A 22,390-nucleotide genomic window follows, 5' to 3' on the forward strand; every position below is an offset into this window, starting at 1 on the left:
GTTTTTCCCTGAAGAATAATGTTTTATCTTAGCTTGTTTCTTTTTTGAAGTTTCGATGGGACTATAATATGTATATTTCCTCTATAAAGTATAAATATTTTTTTCATTATATATATACATATATATCAAGAGAGAGAGAGTACATACCAAATCTTTGTCACAAAGCTAATATAATATTTAGGTACTCACTCCCTAGCTAGGAAAAACTTTGAAAATCCAAGCCACCATCAAAGAACTACAATAAGATAGCATCAACATTAGTAAGTCCTCCTTAGCTTCATCAAGATTGTATCACACAAGATCTCCACAATAGCACTATTATCTTCCTTAGAGTTTCAAAACCATACCCATGTTGTATCCCATAAGGACATGAAAATACAACTCTATTTCCACGTTTGTCATAGGATTTGAACCCTTAATCTCTAGCTCTTCAGCTATTAAATCAATACAAGCACCAAGACCTCCATGCAACATCAAGAATATAATAAATAAGTTTTTTTTAAAATAAGAAATCACACCACGCTCCAGACTCATCAATATTATTTCTCCATGATACTTCCTTAGTGCTACATCCCAAAAGAAAAAGGCTCCAAATTCATGAACACGTTGAATCCATTCTCTTTATCCCCACAACAGGATTTGTAATAACAATTATCTTTTTTTAAATTTTGTTCTTATCTAACATATTGTTAATGGGGAAAAATATCCAAGTGTTAACAATAGGTGCTTAACCTATAAAAGATGCCTAATTATATTTTATCCCTTTTGGAGTAAAAAACCCCTCAAGATTTGTACAGTGATGTGTGGTTTGACGGTAAGTCTATTTGGGCGAAGCCTGGGAGATCGTAGTTCAAATCTCATTGAGTACACTGGTCTGCTATGGTGGATGCTCAAGAAGCAGATTCCCCACCCCCGCCTTGGCGGCATGAGAGTCTCGCTTTGCTAAAACCATAGGATCTTAGTATATCGAATTGCAGGTAGTTGGATGTACTCTTGGTGTTATAGTGGCAGTTACGAGGATTGATCCTGGGTCTCCCATAGATTAGGACTGGCAGTTATCGATTCACCTTGTGGTTAAAAAAAACAAAAAAACAAAAAACCCCTCAAAATTTATTCCCGCCAACATTTGGATGAGCCTTAAATATATTTCATTTCTTTTTATAGTTTTCAATGCGGTTTATAAAAAGAAAGGAAAAAAGCTCATTATTTAATGATGTTTGAAACAAATACAAAACTTTGATAGATAACTCATATTACAAAAATAATTTTCACTTTATCTATAAGAAATTGAGAAATAGTTCTATAAGAAATTGAGAAATAGTTCTATAAAAAATAATTAGATTAGATAATAGATTTTTCAATAAAAAAGAAGAAACTTAACATAAAACACACAATTTATAAATTAATTGATTTAGATTAGTTGAGAAAATAAATAAACGATATATCAATATTGCTCGGGAGTAGCATGAAATAAATAAATAAAATAATTTTCTTATAGAACATCCATGCTATTCAAATGCGCTGCAAAATAATTCACAATAGATCAGGGAAAAAATCTCCAATGACAAAATGCATGGGAAATGGTTGGCTTTTCGATATTAACTATAAAGTTAGAGAAAGACACAAGAAGTTAAATAAAAAAAATTCATTTCCCAAAGAGCCCCTCTTACTTCTTAGGTTCCTCTATAACTACAATTTGAAAATTGGTTACAATAACCAACTTATTATTTAACCATATTGGTTACAAGAACCAACTTATGATTTAACCATTTAGTGAAGTAGGGGTTTGATCTCTAATTACTTCTTTATCGTATTGTTTTTTATTGTTGAATTAAGGTTCACATAAATTAATATGGGAAAAAACACGTTGCCTTAGTGGGGCCCTCAAAGTTAGTAATTTTATAAAAAAAAAATTAATATATTTTTCAATTTTAAGAAAGACACATTTAAGTTATATTGCATTTTTAGAATTATTAATTAAAAACTTTTTAAGAGGTTTATTTTGCACATTCTATACATGTTGAAAATAGACCTTGTGTTGTTTGAGTAACACTTTAAATGTTTGGAACATTTGATGTGTGAATTGAAATTCTCACATGGACCAAGGGAAGGGAGTTTACTTTAATTATTGTTTTTTTCAATAAAATTCCAAATGTTGATGCAATATAATTACAAATATTTTATCTACTTCTTAGTTTCATGAGATACTCTCTTCTAGTAGTTAAGGTCTTTAAGGTCTTGTTCAATTTCATATTTTTCTTTTGTGCTCAAAATTATGATGTTATGAGATCTATTCACTATATGCTTTTAAATATATTGGATGAATTCCAAAAAATCTTGATTTTTTCCTTGGGTTTTTTTTGCATAATATATATTTTTATATAAAATCAGAAGGTGTAAAGTCAATTCTTATAGTTGAAAGTCTTTGGAAAAAATTCACTTTTGATATATCCATTGGATTCATTTTCCATTAACACATGTATGAAACTATTATTAAACCCTATGTAGATTCATAATACTTCAATTGATTTTCTAATAGTGTAATTTTCTATAAGATTCTACGTATCTATGATTTTTTATCGATGTTTTCAAAGTATATTGTGTAATAGCAAGCCCAATTGATAACAGTTCTATTAAAACTTTCTCTTTTTGTATCCAATACAAATCATTGTATTATCTAAACCAATACTCCTTTTTCTTTGCGTTTGCTTAGCAATTGTTTTTTTATTTAATCATAAGCAATAAGTTCTAAGTCTACTAAATCATCTCAATGATTAGGAATATTCCTATAACCCCATGATATAATATTTTCCAAGCTTTGGGAGTAACTATCTATTCTATCAAAATATCCTTTCTTTTCCCATATTTAAGTAAATTATACCTTGAATTGGGATTACCAAATTTTCTATAGTTCCATCAATCAAATTGTCAATAGGAGGTTGTTTAGTCTAGATTTATTGTTGCATAGACTTCCTTATAGTTATTATAGTATATTGTTTATATTTTTCCAAATAAATTTACAGTTTCTCTTTTCTTAGCTACTTGGTAGGGACCAAACCATAAGTTCAAGAAATTAGTATATTTCCCTGTAAGGTCATTAAATTTTACATTTATCCCATTTCAAAGCCAAATAACCTATGTTAAAATTATTATCACCACCATTACATTTATCAAATCATTGCTTGACTATATGGTGATGTGCTACAGATCCCTACTTAAATGTTCCCCTCTCCTCCTCCAACATAAGGAGTGTGTCAATTCGTTGTTGCATAGAAGAGAGAGGTTGACCTCTCAAGGCTTGTGATAATTACAGGGAAAGGAGGTAGATATTTGTTGAAAAGATTTCCTCTTGGCCATACACCAAAAAATATGGAGAAGTATCCACGACTTCCTTAGGATTAACCTACTAACTTAGGGTACATTGTGAAGAGCATTGTGCTAGTTCCTATGGATTTCTTCTACAATCTATTTTAGGATTCAAATTGAGTTCTTCTTAGTTGACTTAACTACCCCATTTCCCTAAGGATAATGGTATTGAATATCTCAAAATAATCCCTTCATACAATTGATGGGCCTATAAATTAGATACAAATTAAGGCCGGTCTAACCATCCTTTAGCACATTAAACCTCTCTTTTTGCATTGGAAGACATATTTTTAGCTTTAATATGTTCATTAGGAAGGTTTAAAGATAATTTCACATTATGTGCCTGATATTAATTATTTTTGTAGAATATTGATATAATATTGGGCAGATTATGAAGATTTGGAAGCTAAGATAATCTAGGGACTTTCTCCCTGCTACATGATGGACCAATATTGGATAATAAATGAACAAGATATTATGAAATTATTGCAGAGATTCAGGAGCTCCAGTGATTAAGAAAATCTAGGAATTTTCTCCCTGTCATTTAATGAAGATTCCTAGTGTTGGGAAACAAACCCACTTTTTGAGGAATTTTGGAGGGGAAAGTTGTCTCCTTTCAAGTATGATGCTTTCCCATCTATTTTTATAAGTGAAAATTTGAATTATCCTCTAGGGGCGTGCATTTCTTAATCTCATTGTGGAGAAAACTTGTTGTTTAGCAGCGCTAATTTCATTTCTAACAGGGATGCACTTGGATTGATTCAAATAATGAAGTTTGGTGTCATTTTCAACTTCTAAGGCTTGGTTTCATTCATATGAATTGGATTATCCTTGGGATTGGCCATCCCAGGAGCCTTAGTGCCCTATTGTACAATCTCTTTATCTTCTTTAAATGTCTTGCTCACTTGCATTTCTTATTCTTCCATTTTTTGCACTTAGTATCCGTGTTTCATTTGATGTAGGTTATATTGGTTAAATGATTGAAGTGAGTTATTTTTCAGGTTATTTATGAATTCACAAGAATGGTGCATCTTTATAACAACCTTGCAAAGTCATATCCATGATTTATCTACTTGGATTGGTTTCCTAGTTAACAATTTTTGAATTTCTGGAAGAATCTTGTAGCAAAACAATAGTAATTTTATGCTATTTTTTAGCACGTGTTAACAAGGATATTTTGAGTTGATTCCACTTGTATTGATTCCTAACAAAATTCTATTTAATAAAAAAATTACCCCATATAATTTTCACTTTATCAAGTTAGGCATTTGATAGGTTAACTAGCTCAGTAATTCTTGAATCTGCAGTTTTTAGAGTAACAATTTTCTGTTATGTTTTAGCAAATGTTAACAAGGGTATTTTTGGGTGATTCCACTTGGTTTAGAATCCTAGGACATCCTACTTAATAACAAAATTTTTCCCATCTCATTTTCATTTGATTTGCTTGAGCATTCAACAAGTTATCTCGAGAAGTAGCAATCCTGTAGCAATTTGTTTTTGAGATCTTCCTTGCCTAAATTCACTCCAAATTCATGGTAGAAGTATATTTATAGCCTATGAATTCTCTGAGACCACTTTGGTTGAGCTGACATTTTGTTAGGTCGCAATTTAGCTATTACATTGCTTGCTTATTGAATGTTGATTTCTGCAATTACTCTAGATTTCCTTTCCATGATTTATTTTAAGAAAAATGTGTTTTCCTTCTTGAAAAATAATCTAGGACCTTTCTTTCCTAAAAAATAGAATAGATTTCCTTTAATGCCATTTATTTTCCAGCAATATAGATTAGATCTGCTTGGCTGTCATTGCGTTTTACATTTTTGCAAATTTCCTTTCTGTCATTTACTTTCCAGCAAAAGTAGAATAGGTTTGCTTATTGTTATTTACTTTTTGCAACTTAGGATTAGTAGCTTACCTAGATATTTTCTCATTTGAACTTGTTTCATTTTATTATTTCACTTGCATCAAAGGGAGTCAGACAAGGAAGAGGAAGGTGTCTGTTGCATATACAGTGCTTACTCCTCTTAAGTTTGTACAAACCTCGAGTTGATAATTTATGTCGATAGCCTCAGGAGTTGCATCATTCTAGTTGCAATACTAGAGCTCATCACCAATGTAAATTCATCCAACAAAGTAAAATAAAATAAAATATAATTATTTAAAAAAATTACATAAGGAACCCCAAACCTCATAATCAAATGTTGTTCTGAAAGCTAAATAATGGATTTTTCATTGACTTGAATCAAGGGAATAGTAAAATCATTTGTTGTTATTAAAATGTATTTATGTTGTTTTGATGAATAATGGTTTATTTAATTTATGGTATCTATTCCCCACTCTTCAAAAGGTCTACTATTAGTGACAAGATGTAATGGGGTAAATGCTTTCTTTTCTCTACCTATGCTTAAGTGAAAAACCTTACATTTGCTCACATAGGCATGTACATCTCGAAATAAAGTAGGCCAATATTATTTTTCTCTCAAAATATTATGAGCTATGGTTTCTCTAATAAAACATCCTCCAACAATACCATCATGAAGGTCTTTAAAAACTTTCTTGTAAACATCTTTCTCTAATGACCTCAATAGCACCCCCATGATAGTTCTTCCAAACTAACAAAAAATTGATTAACTAGTATTGAGCATATTTTAATCGTAATTCCCTTTTTTCCTTGGATTTCATATGATTAATACATATGTAATGGTGTTAGAAATAAATTAAATCAAAATACCATGAGCTACCATTTTCTAGGACATAAAGTAGATCATTAGGGAAAAAACTCATTCTCCCAACCTTCCTCAATTTTAAATATAAAATCATGTTACTCAGCCACCAACTTATGTAACCCCTAGTCTCATAGTATATGAGTGATTTTTATCTCAAGGTAAAATTCATATATTACAATAATCCAATTTCCCTTGCACTCTCCTAGCTCCTATTGATTAAAAAGTAAATGCACGGTAGAATGAGGCACTATGACTTTAGAATGATTATTGAGGATATATGGTATAAAATGTCTAAGAGCTTTGAAAATGACATAGGAATGTCTATTAATGGTGGGGTAATTCCGCTCTCTTCCTTGCAAATTAGTACTCATAAAAGAAATAGGAGCTTCATTAATATCACTGTGCTTGTGGATCAGGACTATTGAAAGAGAGTGGTCATATGTGAAAGTATAATGAAAGAAATTGCAATTAAAATATAGACTATGAAAAATAAGATAATGAGAAATAGAAATCTTACTATTATCAACTTGTTTCTCTTCTTTGTTCCATTTAGATTCTATATATATTTTCAATCATCTTTTGTAGTCATTTTAAAGTTTCAACAAAATTAGGTACGAACTTCCTTAAAAATTTGTTCTTTAAAAATAATGGCTAAATTGTCTTTTTTTTATGAGGTAGAGGCAATTGGGAGACAACTTTTACACACTGAAGATCAATAAATATCCTTTCTTTTGATATTATGTGACCTAGTAGTTTCCCTTCAATTAGTCCAAAAATGTTCTTCTTAAGGTTGGGGAAATTCCATACTTCTTATACCTCTCAAAAATCTCAACAAGACATGAAATATGATACACTATATCTTTTGAATACATTATTACATCATTCAAGTAGACTACCACATTTTTATTGATTAAACTGCTTAAAATGGTATACATTTCTCATTAAAAAGTAGCACCTACATTAATTAAATTAAAAAGAAAATCGTTGGCTTGAGGGGGCTTGGACCCAGGTTCAGAGCTAGCTGCGCTAACCAACAAAACCCTACACTACCAGCCTTTTCAGCAACAACCCGCTTAGCACAGGCTATAGTCTCACCTGAGGCAGTATTGGGGGATGCTAGAACCAGGCTTTTGCATCCAGAAGGCTATGTGATGTGGGGTTAAGGTGTTTCTCCAGTTCTATGCCTGATCTGACCTTCGCGAACCCTTATTCATGAAATCCCCAAACTTAAACGATTTTCAGTTAAACAGAGTTATTAACTTCGCGTAAACATCTAATCATGCATAAAATCACATATAATAGTAGATCCAGATCTTCGCGGAGCAATAAATACGAAAATACATATAACTAGCATTCAAGTGCATGAAAATACAGAAAACACTTAAGTCTACAAATTGGACACATAATTGCTTCAAATATTCTTTATTACTTCAAATCTTCCTTATACAAACTTCCTAGATCCTGCACACACAGCTGCAGGGGCCTGCACACTCAGTTGCAGACTTACCAAGGTCTTTGCGCACTCAGTTGTAGGAGCCTTCCCCTTCGCCAAAAATACAAAAAGATCATACATGCTCAAAACATATCAAAATCCCATCCTATTGATTTATTCATTCCCTTAGACTTGTTAAGACACCCTTTATATACTCTTTTCTATTACAATGCCATGGTCTGCAAACCATGGATGGATCTCAAAACAATACCAAAATGTAAGGGGTTTTGACCTTCCTAAAACCCCTTGACTCCTATTGACCTGCGCGTTGCATGCTCCGTTCCTCAAAATGCGGAGACTTTACAATATTTTATCAAAATTTGACCCAGGGGACCTCATCCCAACAAAAATCATTCATAAGAAAAGGCTCCCCATTTAGTATGCAAGATCATCTTGAGTTGATCCACTTCTACCATGATTTTTATCTTGAAAACCATCCTATAGTTGGAAAATTATAGATCGATATATTGTCTATCAAAGTTGTTCAATGGGTGGAATAAAATAGTTATCCTTTTATGAAGTTGTGTTCAAGTTACAAAAATATACACACGGATGTATTTCCCCAATTTTATTTCTTACTGACATAATATTAGCAACTCAAGGCAAGTGTCTAAATTGATAGATAATCTTAGCATCCAATATTTTCTTTAGTTTTTTTTCAAATTAAGGGTTCAAGTTAGGGTGGAACTTATGCATTTCTTTATATAAGGACTTAATTTTTTTTGTCAATGATGTAGTATTTTAGATGATTTGTATGTCATAGGTTTTCAAATCTCAATAGGATTAAGAAAAAAATTCTTAATATTCCTTAAACAATTTAACATGATCCACCTTTTCTTTTTTATAAAATGATTCACCAAGATTGATATTTTTGAGGTTTTATGCATTACCTAAATTGATCACTTCTTCACCTAATCTAGAGTTATTTTATGTAGCATTTAATTATTTAGACCTATATTCTAAATAAAAAATGATTTTCAATATTGATTACTCCTCTTGGAATGGTATATTATTTGGGATTAATCAATTTTTGCTATATTCATCAATTCATGTGTAAGATTCTTCATTTACCATAGAGTCCTCGAATTTTTTATCATCTATTACAAAATATCTAAATTTCTCCCTATTGTTGAGAAACTCTAGTATTTGTTCATATTTAAAATAGCCTCAAATTTATAACATTATTAAGAATAAAATGTTTGTACAATAACTCAATGGTGAACCTAGTGGATTCAAAACCTTCCAAAGGAGACCTAGATGTAGTTTTAGCTAATGAATCATCCTAAAGATTTGCAAATCATGGAATTTCAATTATATTAAAAGATGAAAAAATATCCTTGAGTATGTGAAATTCCTACTGATAAATTTTAAGATGTGGTGCATTACAATGAATGACATTCTTAATCTACTTGACTATGATCTCACAATCACCAAAAAAATTATTTTTTTCAACCTTCAAATAAATAGCTTTCATGAGGTCTTGGAGTAAAGCTTAATATTCTATCACATTATTCACATAATCAAATTCTAACCTACATGACACAAAATTATGTTTACCCCTTCGTTAAATGAACACAAACCCACTCTTACTCTTTGTTTCTTAGAACCATGAAAAAATAGTGTCCACATGCCAGGACTAAATCCTAGTTCTAATTTATTTTTATGACTTTCATTCATTTCTTCTTCTTTTTTTATTCAGTTGAACTAGAAGTTACATAATTTTCAACATCGGTGCTTAGTTATTCTATGGGACCAATATTCTCCTATGAAACCAAATCCAACTTGTGTGTTTTTGGCACTTTACATGCCAAAGCCATAAAATTCCCAAAATTGGAATTAAGATAATCGCTCCCCAAAATCATGCATTCAAATGATGAAGTTTCATTGCATTGCTTGCCTCTAAAGTAATAACACTAGCAATTGCACCAAGGAGTGCAAAGGAATGCCAATAGGAGGAGTGGGGGGAATGTGGAAGGCAATAATCAAGTGAAATATATAAACAACAAAATGCAATCAAATTTTGAGTTTCTATATATCTTTTAAAGAATGTAGTAGGAGGTTAAATTTAACAAGAAAGTCACACTAACATAGATGTCTGGGAACAATGGTGATCCTTGCAAGAGCAAGGTACATAACAAAGGAGTTCAATTTTTTTGTGGATTTTTAAAATGGCATTAAATAAATTTAGTTTTTTGGATTCATTTAGAATAAAGTTATAGTAAAATAAAAATTGTGAGGTGGGGTAAATAGTTGAAACAAAATGGCAGGTCAACTAACATTTAAAGTTATCTATATTTTTTAAATCTTCATGGTTTATTGAGTGTTTGTACCTTACTTACCTAGATACAGGATATCACATCATCACATGTACACCATTCTTTGTGTCTCCTTACTTGCAATGCAAGTGAAGGCACTTTTTCAGTTATATTTTTCCATATTCCTATTTTCATTGCTAACTTGAGTTGATAGCATGCAAATTATCTCTTGAAGTATTATTGTTTTTTAGGTGATAATTGGATTTAACTCATATTAATAAAATCTCAATTTATGGGCTAGGTACCACCAGAGATTCATCCAATAATAAATGTACAACATAATGTTTTTTTTTTCTCAATAGTGCCACATTGAATACATGGAGAAATAGGGGAGGCTAATCCACATTTCTCAATCCTAGGATTTTCTCAGGGAAATACTATTGTGGAAAAATATGGTTTTGGGAAGGCGGAGATTCATTTGGATTTATTTTCATGAATATTTATGTTATATTGCAAAGTATATTTTTCCTCATATTTGGATTGCAATGCATATTTATTAAACATAAAAGAAATACAAGAAACAAAACAAAGCAATCACAAACTACCTCCATTAATGGTTAGGGGATGACAGTAAACTTACCCAAACAGTATTCTTCATTTTATCATGATATCATCTTAAAAACATTCTCTTTATTTTATCTCGATATCATCATAAAAGTGTTTGAAAAAAAGAATCTAGGGTTTTTTATCTTTTCTTACAACAGAGGTGAGTTTGCACATAATTAAATAGAAAATTATATATAGTTGTGTAGAATTTTAGATATCACTAGACATAACAACATTCAATCATACCTGCAATGTTAAACTTCCATTTTTTATTCCAATAACAATATAGTGCCAATACTTAAGAGAAATGCATACATTGTAAATTTGCATTATTTAAGAGAATTAGACATGTACAAAATATTTACAATATTTAAGAGATACATATACAATAAACTTACATTATTCTAGAGAATTAGATACATGAGAATATCTAGGACAACTGCAAATTCCCCATGGAGAAGCTCAAATTCAGGCATGGATAAGAATAAGACCTAATTGTGTACATCTACAAAATAATGAAATCCATATTAATGATCGCATATGACTGACCAAACTATCAAACTCCCAATGCTTGTTTCAAAGCATTTTTTCCCTTTTGTTAATTCAGAAGAAGAAGAAAAAAACACATATAATGTCTATTTCCAAGCATGGGTGACAAGTAGCAAGGAGAGCCACCCGTCTCAACACAAGCATATGAAAAATCTCCTTAATTTTGTTTTCCAAAGGAATGACACCTTTCAATAAGACCATAACATATCTTTTCAGAGTCCCAACTGATTGCCTTACCCCGTCCATCTTTCCCGGTTCAAGGAAGAGTTGGTCTTGTTAGCCAACATCTTGTCTAACACAATGTACAACTTCTTAACCTCATAATGCACACAATACAATTCATGGAGAAGAGCGGAGGAAGAAGCTCTGACCTTCTTCTTATCAATTTCTTCCTTCACTTTGCTCTGCAATTTGAAAATTGAAGAAGCCCAAGAATGGGAATTATTGCTCAGATGTAGATTAGGTAGATTACTTTTGGGTTTAACGAGTAGAGAAAAAGCTACAACCCCATAGACAAAAATAATGGCCATGTTTTCTCCATACATGGCAGGCAACATGGAACTGGCCTTGGACCTATCAAGAGATACTGGTGAGATTAACTTCTTCTCCATTCTTCTAAGCATGGAGCTGCAATTTTCCATCTTGGATCTTTGCTACCCTTGTATGGCAATCTCTTCATCCTTCTTCTTCACTACTTTGATGCATTCATGGAGAATGTTTTTTTCCGTAATCAAGATTTTTTCGTTCATGTTTTCCTTATTATCGAAGCACTGAAGGGTGAGTTTCACCAGCATCTAGTAGGATCCACATTTATGAAGCTCTTCTTGAGGACATTACATACATCTAGGAGCTTAATTCCATCGTCCAAATAGTTAGTATGCTCAAGGTATTTTTCATCCATGTTTCTTAGTATTTCAATCAATTTTATGAGTAACATTCGAAAAAGTGTGTATTTGCATCTATAATTGGATAGATTCATTCACTACATATCTTTTTATTCTAGAATGCTACATAAGTAATGTTAAATATGAAAAAGCATTAGAGTTAACAATGCAATGCATATAACCTAGGTGAATAATCTCCTTGGATATTTGTTATGGATTGTCTAAGTATGCATGAGCCATGATCCAACCCTCCTTCTTCGAAACTGGTTTGCAACTAAGATATCATTGTATTCATGTCTCTACTATTATAAATCTACTATGGAAACTACCTTTTATATGCCCTCCCATTTTAGTACTTTATTAAAACAACTTTTGGTCGTTATTATTTCCTTAATAAGACATGGGATAAAATAAATCCTTGTACCTCCATAAGAAAAGGTTGCATCACTCATAAAATAGAGATTAACTCTATTCAACATTTTCTTTTTTAAATTCAAGTTTCCTTTCTTAAGTATGTAGTATCATAAAATGATTAAGATTGTTTAATTTGTTGTAGTGAGCCTAGTACTCTATTCTACATAGGAAGTGCCCATACCAAAAAAATAAGTGCTATTTTTTTTTGGTTATATAGGTAGAATTTTCCTTTTTATTTTTATATGCACCTTGAATTTTGTAGTAAGATTATTATTTCCTAACCACGACATTTTATTATGATTTTTAGATGTTGTAGATTAGATTAATATATAGAAAATTATTCATAATTTTCCAATAGTCTTCCTCGCTAAAATTTCCTAATAAATAAATTAGTAGAAAATAGGAACTTCTATCCTACATAGAAAATCCAAAGCAAGACATTTGTATGTCATAGCACCTAGTCGATAAATGAATGTACAATTGATTATGTTTCAATTACCACTATTTATAAGGAAACTAAAATGATTTTTACGTAACATTATAGTTAACTTGCAAATGTTTGTTCATTAGCCTAGGATTCAAAGAAATAGTTGGGTTTATTAGTGGTTGTATTTTATGTCTTATCACCAAGACTAGTAACATGAAATTAGGACTGTATCATCTACTTCTAGCCTTATAAAGTCATGTGAAAACATTTCCATATACATTGTCTATTCTATTAACGATAATATTAAGAATGCATGATTACATGTATGTAGGAGTCAAAGCTTTCAATAAGATGTGTATTTTGATGACTTACAAGAAGATCGTGAAAGGGTAAGAAGTTGCAAACTTGTTACTTGAAAAGGTCTTGATGCATTTTGGATATTTAAAAGTGTTCTTTCTAATACAAATACTAATGTATTTCTGAGTGAATTTTAGATTAAATTACAGGAGAATTCGAGACTAAATTAAAGGGACCGAGTTCCTTTCACATACATATTCCTAGTGGATAGAGTTGGTGAGTATGGATTTTATTTATTTATTTGCAAATACAGTATTAAAAACATCCAAAAACCTAAGAATACAATTTTATTTATATGAAACACCATTAAAATAGAATTTTCACACATCCACTATGAGAATGCCTTTTTAAACAATGTTTTAGATATTTAACACCATTGTCATTGAATATTGCATATCAACATTATAAAATATAGGTGAGAATATTATTTGATGGATTGAAAGTTATAAATTTCATAAATATGATCAAAGAATTCACATACATGTTCAAATAAAGTTGAAAAATATCAAGGAGATTCTGCTTAGTTTTCTATGTTACCAAATTGAACCAATTAACCTGATAAATATTGTTTCACTACCTTCATTATGCCAAAAGGAATAGTTAGGTTACGCTTTCCCTTGTGAAACTAAAATCACTGTCTAAATAGATTATGTGTTACATCATAATATGTGAATCAAGGTTGTGATGAACTAAGGCATCCAAATATGTATGGAATTGTGATTGCTTGCCATGAAATCTTATGTCCATGTGGTGGTGAATGGCTACCTATGTAGAATGTAAGAATCATCTAATGTTGCCTAAGGTTCACGTTAGGGAGTGTATGATATATTTCTGAGATCTATGCATTTTTAATTCACAATATTCAGCTGCATTTTAAAAAAAATTGAAGCCCAAGATTGTATCAATAATGTTTTCCGACACAACCTTCAAGAGGTTCAAATTTTGAAACATTGTATATGTCTAATTTTTGTATATTTGTATAGAATTTGATATTGTATAGTGCATAAAAAAAATGCTTGTATGCTTTTTGAGTTTCCTAAAGACCTAGAACTGATTTTTTGGAAGTGAAAACATAAAAAATCTATCTTCGTTACATTGAGATATTTTTTTTTTCTAGGTTACGCAGAGTAAACACAATGTTAAGGGAAAATGATTTTTACTTAAGTCGTGTCTTGAATGTGGCAGCCTTCCTACTAACAAGATTCTCTCTTTCTTTGAAAGACATGACCATTGGAAACCGTGGTAGTTAGGCATTCCTTCTTTGAGTTAGGACGTGAAGAGTGAGGCACTACATGCAAAGCATCTATTTTATCTTATTTTTCATCGTGTTGTTGTCCTTGTACACTGAGACACATTCCTTTCTTCCCCGGCCTTTATAAATACATCATGAATACCCACTTATACTTCCCACCTCACACTTTCATTTCATTCATCACATCAAGAAGCAAGGAAAAAACAAAAGTTAATGGGTGTCTCTTCCCCCTCAATGACTAGGATGATGCTTAAATGGTTCAATTTATCTGTCTCCCTACTCCTCTTCTTTCACTAGGGTATTCATAATGTTGATGGACATGAAGAAAATAAACATGGAGAGGAGGTGAAATAGGAAGGGTGATCCTTTGACCTGTAGAGATTGTCTAATTGTTAAGACTACTTGGAGCATTGGAGATAGCAGACATTGAAGAGATGTTGTAACGAATTGAAAATAATGTATCCACAATGTTATTGCCAAGCCATACAATAAATGCTCGATCAATCATTATAGTATGATTCATCAACAGAGGATCTCTAAATGGATTTAGATTCTCAGGAGGGTGCACCACTTAATCAATGTTGATGTTGTCACAAAGGCCATGTAAGGGAAGAGGAGGAGGAGCCAGTGGATAGAGTGGCACACCTTCTAAATACCTACAACATCTAATAGTCCTCACGTCGTTATGATATTCAACGCTTCTCTTGTAAGTCATTCAATCAACGCTACCAATTATTGACGATCATATTTTATTTGTAATTTTGAGTGGAGGAAGTTGCGGTTCAACCATCAATATAATGTGGCTATGCAAAAAATTTCATCGATTCATGTTATTGTTATTTAATTCCCCTACAAATTATGAATTTAATTCATTCATTGTTTTAATAGTGGTTTGTGGACAAGCTATTTCATGACGAGCAACAATTTTTGCACTGGGAAAATCATCAGGAATGTCACAGAAGTGATTTATTAGAACTTGGCATTTTATTCTATTACACGAGTTGTTTTCACATATTCTCTAACCTCTCAGGGGAAATGAAAAAAATCAAATGGAAATTGGCAAACTCGATTTTCTAGGTCTCGGATCGGAGTAGATATTTGGGAAAATATTTAAAGGGGTTTCAAAGGACTATCACAGGGGTTTAAAGATTTATTCAATGGTATAAAATATGGATATTTTCATTTTGGTAAAGGGTACCCTTAATGTATTGAATCTTTCATTTTAAAATACCCAGTATATGTGAACAATATCGCCCAAGAAATGACATCCAATACTATAGGAAATGCTGCTTTTGTATGGGATGGATGAATCATGTTGTCAATTTGGGTGGGGTGGAACATGATGGGTGGGTCTGGACACTGTTCATAGTCCCACGTGGAAATTTATAATTGGAAGAAGGAGGAAAAAATGAAGGCCAATGATTGGATAGGGTGAACAATTCCTGCCCACCCAACCCCATAGAGAAACACCTATCAGCGTAAATTATGTTTCATGTATTTTTCCTTAACAAATGTTATTTTATTAGATTTTCCAATCCAAGGTAACCATAAGTGGGACTAGTTTGAAGAAAAACAACCTTGTACTTTTCGTGACTTGTCTCCACTAGATAGAAGACCTAAGATTCTAGGATGTCCACCACAACTATATTAATGACTTGATGAATTTTGGTATTTTAAGAAAACCTAATGAAAAAATTCTTTAACTCACAAATTACCTTCACTTTTGATTTATCTAGATAAATTATATGTGTTGAACACTTGGTAGCCATGGCATGGCCTTCAACTTTTACATATAGAATGGGCATGACATTTGAGGATGTTTGAGAATCAAGTAAACATTTATGAAAATTCAAACTAAATATCTCAAAAATTATTTGAAAAGGAGTTGTAAAGGATACAAATTTTATTCTACTCAAAGCTACATTCACTATTGTTTTCTATGGGTCGCTTGTATGGACTCTATTCATAGGTTTGGTAGGGATTACACATTGGAACTTATCCCCCTTTAAAGTGTTTAAAAGAAGCTTTTGTTTCCAAGATATTTTACATATATACAAAAATTAAATATTCACCTTGATTTTCTTCGAATATACCATGGCATTGAACTGTAGAGTCTTAATCTCAAGAATTACGGGGCTACAAGAATTAATGTATGGAAAAGTGAGTCTATGGGTAGAAGTTGGTAACCATAGCTTCTTACAATTAGATGTTTGAGGCACAACAAGATTTGGTTGGGAGAAGAGACCCTTGCTTCTATTTTAGAATGCTAATGTTTCTTCCATAATATCATCCTCCTTAATCACATTTAAATCAAACATCATATCCCACAAAACCATAGTTGTCTCTTTGGTTTATCATGTGATTAATTTTCTACAGTGTCTTTCTCTTGGTCATTTGATTAGTCAATATGAGCACACCCATCTAGAAATTTGTTTTCTACCAAATTCATGCCATAAATCCATTATAGGAATTTCTTCTTAGAGTAATTATATTGATGATAGTCACAACAATTTGTTGGCAGCCTAGCGTTGGCATTGATGTCAACTATGGAGTCAATCTTTTATTAGCATTGATGTCAATTGCAAGAATGGTTATGCATCATTCAGATGAGTGTTTTATGTTTTGGAGTTGTAAAGGTGTTTGAAATTATGCTTATAGGTAGCTTGGAGCACTAGTTTATGATCTAGGCAGAGAATTTTATGTTTTCCCAAAATTCAAGTACAGATGCACATAAAACATGGAAAATCAGTGTTTGCATACCTTTAAACCTGGTTTTCTAGTGAAATACCAACATCCATATCCCATAATCATAGGCCAAAACCCATAGAAACTTCCTGTATGATGCAGACCAAAAACATCAAGCTTTTACCAGTGATTTGCCAATGGTTTTGGATGTGTCTTATGTGTAGTGATTGATATGGTCATAAAAGAGTAATGAACATGTTTAATGTTTTTTTATTTGATCCATACATAGAATTGGTTTCAAGAGGAGTGGAAGGTATTCAATGTGTTTGATCCAACCACTCCAAGCTATTTTGGTAATTAATTATTTGATCTGATCATCATTAGATAATGAAAAAGTTGAATGCATAGTGGATGGCTTTGGTCACAAATAATGGTTTTGATATGGCCATTTCCACATAATGAAGAGTGCGTTATGGATGGTGATTAATGCATTTTTTGTTTTTTTTCACCAAAATATTGAATGTCTTTGATTAATGCATGGTTCATCTGGTTGATTTGGTTAAGGCGTAATGGAATTTTATAAATGTCTTCAATGTGTTGACTTGGTCAACAAGAAAATGGAACACGTTGATTGGTTGATGTGGTCCAAATTGATCATTGGAAATGAGTTTAAATGTGCCATGTGATGGGTCGATTAGAGGTTAAACTATATTGATTCCTATGTGAATAAAATGAGTATCAACCAATCAGATTACTAGTCTCTATGGAAGTTATGAGAGCATTGAAGTCAACATCATTTTGTTTGAGTGTAGTTGTGATTGAACATGGTTGTAATGACTTGATAAATGAACATGTTCATTGTTGCAATCTAAAGTTAATGTATTCTCCAGTTCGAACTTGTGAAAATTATCAGGCTGATTTAGTGATCGAATGTGATATTTTTGTAGCAGAGTGTGTTGAGGAGATGTGACAATGCATAGAGGTTGATGGTTCAATTTTATTTTTGTATATAAAAAGTGTTGAGTGTATCGTAAATTTAGTGTGATTAGTAGATCAATGGTTGAATGAAATGTATGTTGCATGTGGACCATAGATACAAAGAAATGAGTGCATAAATGGAGTGTGCATTGGAACCTGAATTGTATCCCCATAGAGGCAAGTGTGTATGGACTATGGTGGTGTGTATTAGAGGCTGAATGAAATGCTAGAGCATCAAGTATTCTTGTAGTGTGGTGAGTATGTGTATGTTGAGATGTCTTGTGAATCAAGGCATGGTGATATGGTAGCCTAAAGTGGAGAGAATGTTGGAAAGTATGATTATAGAGTGATGCATACACTTGTGTAGGAGTGTTGGCGACCTGAAGTTTCATGTGAAAACCCCTGTGTAATGTCAGTGAGGAACAACTTGCAATTGGAGTGAAGAATTCTACCTCTGTAATTTCCAGAGTGTGAGGAGAAAAAGTGACAATGTGTAACGACCCTGGTGAAAATTTCATGTAATAAAAGTTAAAAACAATAACCACAGTCGATGGGGCACTTATTCCAAGTTGAATGTTGGGCAAGGCATCCTAGGGGGTGTTAATTTAGTTGTTTATGGCTAAGGAAATTGGCAAAGGCAATGGTTAAGGCCTTGAAAAGGAAAAATGGCATTTTTTGCACAATTATTTGTGAAAATAATGGAAATTAGGAGAAAAAGGAGGTGAAAGGTTACAGGTTGCATGTGAGGAGGAAAATGAAGGAAAATAATGGAAAATGAAGAAAAGAGAGGCCTCATTCATAAAAAAGGCTTATGAGGATCAGTTGTTAACATTTTGTCAGTTTAGCTTTGGAGATCTCTCATTATTCTCTCTCTATCTCATACTCTTTGACACTTAAAGTTTCTTGGAGCACTTTGGCATTGGAGCAAGAAAGGAAAAGAAGGAAAGAGGAAGCAAAAATCAAGCAGGGAAAGGTAGGATCAAGCAACTACAACATGCTTCATTGCAGGTATCAACTTGCATGTGTATTTTCCTTTCTAGATTTGGCATGCATGGGATTTCATGTGGTTCTCTTCTATCATGGCATGGGTTTTTCCAGGTGTGACAACATTCTTCAGCCTAGCTTTGCAATTTCCTGATAACTTTGATAAGATGGGTTCTCATGTTCGCTTAATGTGGGATGGTTAGATTGGATTTGAAGCTAAGTGGGGTGGATCTCCGAATTGACAAACACATGGCCTACTGGTACATGAACTGGACTATGGATCATGGTAAAGCCATTGGCCTAGTAACCCCTGAACCAGACTGCGGGTTGCAGTAAATCCAGATTGTGTGCCTCGGTGGGCCTAGGAATACTTACTGGTGAATGGCGGGATATATGGTAAAGCCAAGAGGTGGATTTTCTCTCTGTCGTGCCTAGTAGTAGTCCCAGGATGGGATGTATGGTAAATACTAGAGAGTGTGTCTCAGTGTAGGGCCTATTGATCCCTGGATAAGACTTTGGATTGCGGTAAAGCCTGAGAGACTAGGAGTCACTCAAATTCCTCACGGTGTAGGCAGAGAAATCTAGTGGAATCCATGCTTGTTGGCGTTTTTGGTGTGTTTTATGAGTCCCACATTCATTCTTGGAATATGGAAGTGTTGTGGCCAGCAACAACCCCCCTTCTTATTTAGTTTTATCACTAATACTAAATAAGTGGGGACCCTTATTAAAAATTTAAAAAATTGATTAGTGCTTGTATTTCCTTTTTCAATAAAACTTACTATCATAAACTTAGGAGAATACCCTCAAAAAATATAAAAAGCTTAAGTTTTATGATAAGTTAGGATAAAATCATTCCTTAAAAAATATCGCATCGCAAAAAGGGTAATAGATACCTCCCTACAAGCGGAATTCTAAGATTGCAAAATCGTGATGCGAGACTATGCACTAAAAAAATTCATCGCATCACATGCCTCAAACATCACTTATGTTGAAATACCTCAAACCGCCGATATGCGATGGCGCATATCGAAAATCGTATTTTGTAGAGAACACATTAACGGATGATTATCATATGCTACGATCCAACAATATTGCGATTCCAGGATTTTGTGATATTGCAAAGCAAATCGCAAATCGCCTCATCGCAGATCTTTAGGGCTCGTTGTTCGAAAAAGCTTTTTCCATAAACCGAGACCCGGTTATGCGCGTTAATGTTAATCAATGAGTTAGTTGGCAATCATTAATGAAATATGGTTTTGTTCTGATCGAAGAGCCATTTCACGTAAGGTGGTATATTTTATATGTCTTCGGCATTTAAAGCTTTCCCGTCACCTTTTTCTTATCATTATTCTCACCTCATTTGTAAACTGCAGGAACGAAGAGCAGAGAACTATACAAAGCAGTGTTCAGGATATTATGGGAAAGAAGGGTAAAGCTCCGAGTTCTGAAGACAAAGAAATGACGCCCTTGTATACAGACACCGCCTGTAACAAAGATGCTGGTATTACTACTTGGGAAGGCATGTACAATCTACTTGAGGAAGAAAATCCCAAAATGATGGAGGTTACAGCTACTGCAGGCTCACATGGGTCTTCTGAGGCATCTATTACAGAACTAGCTTGCTCGTTCTTTCATCGGATAGCAGCGAGGCCCAAAATTCTTCCATACACGGACATGGTTAAATGGGTACTGGACAACGCTAACATCACAAACAAAAAATTTAAGACTCAGGGTCAAGAATTTACACAATCATTATTTTCACAAAATTTAAGCCTTATATCCTCTAACAAAAGGCGCGCAAGAGGCGAAAATCGCACCAGGGAAGCCCGGATCAAGAAACAGAGGCAGTTTCCGATGCACGATTAGCGTAATCGTGCATCGCTGGGCAAAACCCCTTGAAGAGGAAAGCCTCTAATCGCTCAGTCGCCTGTAAGCCCAAAAATATGTAGGAAATAACACTAGAGGAAAAAGGCAAAACTTGAACTCTAAAACCAGTGGTATTTATCAGAAATATCCTCAAAGTGGTATGTAGATATGTACAACATCTACAGACAGGTTGGAGACAAAAGGCTCAAGAAAGGGCAGAATCAATCAAAATATTAACTAAGTTGAATTGGGATTCTTACTGGGCGTATTTGGTAAAACCACACAGCCAGTGCATGACTCTCAAATGTATCATCAATTCTGCCAAGAAGATGGCGCCAGCTCTTGCCGATTCCGTTTTCGTAGGACAGCTAAAGTCGGAAGTCGGCTAGCCAACTCTCCTCAAGCAAATGCTGAACGCTTGCGATTTCAAGGAACAGATACACAAATAGTTAGTTGTTAGTTTTAGTTTTAGATTCAGTTTTAGTGTTAATTTTGCTTTATTTTTGCCTGAAATAAGGATGGTAATTTAAACCGTATCCTACATTTTTGTAATAAATTATTTTTTAGGTTTAGCTAGTAGTATTTAAACCCTTCTCATGTATTTAGAGAAGGGTCCTGAAATTTGTCAAAAACTTGCCCTCAGAACATGCACTTTTGCACCCTCCGAGGAGGTTTTGATGAATGAATGGAACATGATTTATTGATATCTGCATTTAATATCTAATACCGATGTTGCACTTTTGTACTCTTAGTGGATGTTGGATTAAGAAGAGATAAATCATTATCGCTTGAAGCTCATGAGTAGAACTAGTTATAAATGGTACTTTTGTCTCTTAACTATTTCTGCCTGTGTTAAAGTGATATTCATGTTCAATTATTTATGTATGAATGCGTGAATGCTTGAGTTATCATTTGGCACTTTTGTACGGTGATAGCTATTTATTTATGCTTAATAAATGAGTAGCTTATTATGCGATATGTTTTTCACAACTGTTTCGTCTAACTTTTTATACGAAATGGTTTATCTTTATTGAATTCCTTTCTCATAGTAGTTGAATGATCTTTATTACCAATTGTTATTTGAAATCATTTTAGATTGCATAACGAAAAGATTACATCCCGGGTTAGTTTAGAATTAGATATTTCTATACAATTGCAGGTTATTAGATTAGATTTAGAATAAAAGCATTTCACTTAGGAACTTTTAGAAAGAAAATATCAATTCTCAACACACACACACATATATTGGGAAACTAGTCCCATATCCCTAGTCAGACCCACTATACCAAACGGAAAAGGAGCTGCTAAACCAAGGTCCGGACCAGGTGGGTATCCCCCTTGTTGTAGACTCATTTTTCGGGGCTTCAACATATTTGGCGCTAGAAGGAGGGCCTCGAATTGTGAATGGCAAGTAAATCTAAATCTAAATACCATTCTGAGAGTAAATCGCTCTCACCATCTCCCCCGACTTCTCCATCGCACTTAGAATCTTTAAATCTAGAGCAAGAAGTCGAAAGAACAATAGCCGCTGCCACAAACACTGACGTTT

General features: G+C 33.0%; 1 protein-coding gene and 1 pseudogene across 2 annotated transcripts in view; both read right to left on the minus strand.

Annotated features, from left to right (window-relative positions):
- Positions 1-22,390, minus strand: part of LOC149170144 (uncharacterized) — a 338,707-nt gene that overhangs the window by 76,635 nt on the left and 239,682 nt on the right. The window lies entirely within an intron of this gene.
- Positions 11,049-11,895, minus strand: LOC149170148 (protein ROH1D-like; annotated as a pseudogene).

Source organism: Pinus tabuliformis, chromosome 4_2, assembly GCF_031772625.1.
Source record: "Pinus tabuliformis cultivar Carrire ecotype Pingquan chromosome 4_2, CPIR1, whole genome shotgun sequence".
In the NCBI taxonomy this organism is placed as follows: domain Eukaryota; kingdom Viridiplantae; phylum Streptophyta; class Pinopsida; order Pinales; family Pinaceae; genus Pinus; species Pinus tabuliformis.